This window comes from Cydia splendana, chromosome 15 (assembly GCF_910591565.1).
Source record: "Cydia splendana chromosome 15, ilCydSple1.2, whole genome shotgun sequence".
NCBI classification, from domain to species: Eukaryota; Metazoa; Arthropoda; class Insecta; order Lepidoptera; family Tortricidae; genus Cydia; species Cydia splendana.
This window is the reverse complement of record NC_085974.1, coordinates 4,921,879-4,927,490: the sequence shown is the minus strand read 5'-3', so window position 1 is coordinate 4,927,490 and position 5,612 is coordinate 4,921,879. Positions and strand designations below refer to the sequence as shown.

Here is a 5,612-nt window from a genome sequence, read left to right as displayed (position 1 = left end):
TCACAGTCGTTTTATTTCGCCACCGTCGACAGTCACCATTGACCGCGGGCCGGCATTATGGACATACCACCATGAGTCTCTGGTGACGCCTCACACCCCATGCTTGTGACCCATTCAGATCGTCGTGTCGCGACATAATATGTTTATATAATTTTTGCAAAACTAGGTTACTGTAGATCAAATCCCGTGGAGTCCATTTTATATATCTTTTGTTTTTAGTCTACCACTTTTATATTTTAACTATTGAATGAATGTAATTGTTTGATAGTAAATTTTAATATATTATGGACTTTGTTTTACACACAGACTGGATGAAATGAATTTTCACGTAAACTACGTTCTAGCGTTCGATTCTGGACGTATTCGAATTACCTAATGTGTATTGCGTCTCACATTTTGCTTAATGAGGGAGTGAGACGCAATAACATTGGTCAAAGAAATCGAACAGGTGGAATACCACCCTTAGGCGTGATTACTTTGAATCGGACTACTAGAGGGGTAATAGTATGTAAACAAAATAAATAGGGAACGTTTGTTTCCTGACAGAATGGCATTTAAAAATTATTTTATGTAGAGTTTTATTTATATGTGACCCCCGGAGTCCCTAGATAAATAGCTGTAGCACTATATTATGTTCAAAACATGCCCAGTGAGGCCATTCTGCCACGAAAAGCGATAGCCAGTCATGAATTATCGGGTTTAATTTTCTAAATTCTCCTTTTCTTGTGCCACAGTACTTGTACAGTCAGCAGCAGAAGTTGCTAAGCGGGCGAGGTGTTCAAAATTACCTTGACACGCTCTTATTCTCTTAACAATAAAGTCGCGTCAAGATCATTTTGAACACCTTGCCCGCTTAGCAACTTCTGCTGCTGACTGTACCACAAACAAATGTTTCACAACCGTGGAGCTTTAATAGTTTGTTTAAAAATATATAATCAATTTAGGTAATCTTGTAAATACCTAAAGATCAAGGCATTACGTAGGTTGTTATTATTTAAAAATAAGTTTCAAATATTTCCCGAAACTACTTATTTCCAACTATATAAAAACAAGGTAAGTATATAAATTTATAATGGTAACATTTTTATATGATGGAAGTGATGGATGGTATGGAAATCGAGTGTCTGTACAGTTCGGGAGCGGCCCGGGCCGAGTGGACCGATGGCGGCGCCCGCGCTTGCTATCGTGATTTTTCTATAATCTTGTATCTCCATCTCGGTCACTCCAGTGTTGCAAGAGCGATAGGGATGGAGAGTACCGAATATACCCCACAGGGCCGATCGACATCGGAACACTCGTTCAGCGTTTAGCGAGGCATTTCTTTTCACCTAGAATTTATTTATACAAATTATACTGAAATTTATTCCATTATTATTTGACCCAAAGTCTAACGGACTGTTTGTCACAGCTTTGGCGTGGTTATTTTGTGATCCCGGCTTGAAAGATTAATGTTTTATTATGTATGTACTTCGAAAACTGCACTTCGATTGAAACGCGTGTGTAATAATTTATACAAAGACTTTACCCACCAATGTCACCTGAAGCCACACGTTTCGTTGATCTAAGTATTAAGTATGTAAGTTGTAGGTAAAAAAAAGTAATTATATTACCCAAAAATACAAAAAAAAGAGTATGTATGATGCGGAGCTTCGTTTGAGCGAAATAAGCCAATTAGAACCTAATTACTGTACGCATAGGTTGATTTGACTGCTTAATTTTTGTGTTATTTCCCCCAAACGAAGCTCGAATAAAATTTACAATAAGGCTTTCCTTGCAAACGGCATATAATTTATAAAATAAAAATATCTGTTACAATGATGACATTTTGTAAGAGCCGAGTTTTGAATTATATCAAGGACTCGAAGAAACTGCAAATATATAGGTTATTGATAAGATAGAGAAACCTGGAGTCGTATTCACTCAGTAAATAATAATGTAAACAACCGGAGACATACATTTATTCTTGCAACTGTATTATGCCCGTTGATAGGAATTAGATAATAAATAAAATTAATTATAAAAAGATTTTTTTTTCCAGTCCTTGCGATGTACCTTACAAAAACCGTGGTAACTTGTTTAAAAGAAACTAAAGAACACCCAGATGAAGCATACCAGTTGATACCAGTATAATATACACTCACACTCTCATACTAATTCAGCGTGATATTAGATGCAAATGCGGCTCGCAGCCAACTCGCAGCCTAATATTTTACTATATTCTGTCTTTAGGTATTTAAATAAAAGTTAACAAAATCTACCCTCAAATGGCTCCTTAAGCCAGTTGAGGGTGGGTAGATGAAAACATTACATGATCAAATAATGTAAGTTTAAGTCAGGTCGTTCAGTGACTGATCCAGGCGGTTTTGTATTTGGTTGGTTAAAAATGAAAATGTACAAATTGTTTGTATACTTTTATTTAAATACCTAAAGATACAGGTAGGGAAGGAGCGCCTACGTTTGGTGACTGGTGGGTCTTCGTAAATGCTTCATAATGGTGTGGGGTAGAGTCCATGAAAAGAAACATACAGATGCTTAAAAGAAAATAATATTTTTATTCTCATAAATACAGCTTTATGTCGAGTCTCGTGCACTGGTTGTCGCGCATCTTTGGTATTGATACATTTTAATTCAACAAAATTGTTCAATACGATATCTACCTACGAGTTCGACTAATATAATATACCTACTTAACACAAAATAATTTAAATATAATATAAACTTGTCTAAAAATAGACTTTAAATGAAAGATTCCTCTAAACAATATCATGAGAAACAGAATGTATTTTGACTGTTGGAATGAATTGTTTTAAACTAACTACCTATTTATTAATTTATACTGTCATGAATTAGAGAACCTAAACTTGTATACATTATATATATATACAAAATGTATGTCAACATTTATCATATTACCTAATTAAAGAAGTTAATAAGTATCAATAAAATGTACTATTTCCAGTAGAGCAACACATACCATAACTTCAACAAATCGCTGGTCCAATATTACAGGGTTCTATGTTTCACTTTTATTGAACTGAAATTTGAACATTGTCATAGTGACATTAAGTCGAATTTCAACTTTCTTGAAAATGTAACATAGAACCCTGTAATATTGGGGCAGCGAAATAGCATTCCACATACAAATACAAATGAATACAATTGAAAGAGATGAATGCTTTGTAACAGCGGTAAACAAGCATCGCAAATTGCGGGCATCTTTCTCTTTTACTCCAATGAAGGCGTAATTACTGTAATTATAGTGACAGAGAAAGATGCCCGCAATTTGCGAACTTCGATTTTCGCGGTTATATCCCCGATCATTATATCTAGGAAGTGAGTGTCGTGGTATGAAAAGTGCGAACATATGGTACCTTATACTATTAAAGCTACATAATGAGCTCAATACTTACTTATCATGCTCAAATTATCCTCCTGAGGCCCACCGTACCAAAACTTGCCAGTTGAATTAGAAATCAATCGTGAAGGGAATATGGTTGAATTTCTTTTGTTTTGAAATCGAACGAAACAAAACAAATGCTAATCAGTTGCCAATGAAAATATGTAGTTTAAATTACATTAGAGGAATTAGTACTATTGGTAGGATCGTGGGTATTAAGGGGTTAAATTGAACTAGAAGTTTAGCATGTTGTGATTTTTATCTTACGGTTTACCAGGATTTTAATTCGTTACATTATCTCCGTAACTAAACTAGAGATGCCACGAATATTCGGTGACTATTCGGTGTTCGGCCTATTCGGCCATTATGCCGAATATTCGGTATTCGGCCGAATGTTGCCTACTATTCGGCCGAATACCGAATATCTGTTGCCACTACCTAAAAAGAAAAATTATACAAAAAAATAACCAAAAATAAGTATTATTTAATATTTAAAATGTATTCTTGGAAAGCAGTTAAATACGAGGGCACGTTTTTGAGCATTTGTTGATTACAAAATATTTTATTTTTATCTTGGGTTTGATTTGATAGACTCGTAACTACATTCATTAATTCTGTTCCACATAAAAATACATCTTAGCAAACGTTGTGCTTTGTTAGCGAACAGTTTTCATAATAATTGTGACTCAACATGTTCGCATGTCATGCCGAATATTCAGTCGCCGAATATTCGGTATTCGGCCGAGAGGGGGACCGAATATTCGGTATTCGGCCAAATTCACTATTCGGGGCATCTCTAAACTAAACCACTGAAGTATGAATATAAGAAACTAGTTTATTATAATACTTATGATAGTGCTTAATTACCTTTTCGACGCCGTGTCAAACACAAAAGCTGTCACGCTGACGCCACGTCACCGAAGTGTCAAAACTGAAATTGAACTTTATGCATATGCACGTAGGTCTATGTTGCTCTGTGGTCTGTGACCGATTAATCGGTCTTTGGCGTTGACCCTACGGTGCGGATATATCGGTCATTGGCGTCCAAAAGATTAACAAGATTTTAAAATAATATTGCCGTACGATACATCAGTGGCAGTATTCTAGTGCTGTGTTTCATAGAAACAAACGAATTTAAAAAAGATTGCGGATTTTTTTAGAGTAAATGCCCTAGTAATGAAAATAATTTGTACAACAGAAATAACAGACACTACAACAGGCTAATTAAAAAAAAAACAGAATTAATCGACTACTTCGTGTCGGTGTAATAAAAAAGAGCTATTTAATAGCGGAGATTAAACTTAAAGCCTAAAATAAATAGACGCTGAAATATTTTTTAAGTCGAATTGACGTTTCTTTCGCTTAGCCTAAGTAATGTCTTAACAAAACTTTCTACACCCTTGTTTTCTTAATTTTGCTAAGTTTAAGTATAGGCGTGATTAAACTGAAATTAACTTGCCATATATTAACAATATTTTGTTGGTTCAGTCTCGACATGACACAATCACTAATGTCTCTATCGATAATGCTTTAATTTTCATGTTAAGCCCCGTCCACACTCGTGCGCGAATCGCGGCGCGAAGCCGCGAACGCGAGTGTGGAGGGGGCTTTACTTTAAAAGCAAGAGAGTAATATAAAAGTGAAAGGTAAGCGTAAAAACTTTTTTACAAGCACGAACATCTCATCCAGTGTATGTGGGGCGAAAATTTAAAAACAATCACCAACAGAAACATTAGGGTCAGATCCTCTCCAATTTTGAGCATGACTGTGGCGCCGCATCAGCGTATAATGGGACCCAATAGCTATCTGACAGCTGTCAAATATTATGAAGATGTCCCATGAGAGTTCACATTTTCTCCAAGTTTTTGTCGATTGTGTTTCCTTAGGGTGGTATTCCACCTGTCCTATTTCTTTGTCCAATGTGTATTTTGTCTCACATTTTGCTTAATGAGAGCGTGAGATGCATTGGACCAAGATATTGGACGGATGGAATACCACCCTTACGAACTTCGCACATAGCGAAATAAATAATACGCAATAGAGGACGCCACAGTGCAAGCGACCGGCGGGGCGTTGCAGCGTTGCGTCCAAGGTTTGAGCAGCGTGCATTGATACATAGTTTGGCAAGCCATTTCCTTCAGTAGAGAAAGCGACTAATTTCAAAATAGGCGCGAAGGATTGTTCTTACATTGAAAATTTGAATTTGACCTTTTTC

At 36.0% G+C, this 5,612-nt stretch overlaps 1 long non-coding RNA gene across 1 annotated transcript in view; it reads left to right on the top strand.

Moving 5' to 3' along the window:
* Nucleotides 1-5,612, top strand: part of LOC134797578 (uncharacterized) — a 407,161-nt gene that overhangs the window by 390,362 nt on the left and 11,187 nt on the right. The gene's annotated exons all lie outside the window — the stretch shown is intronic.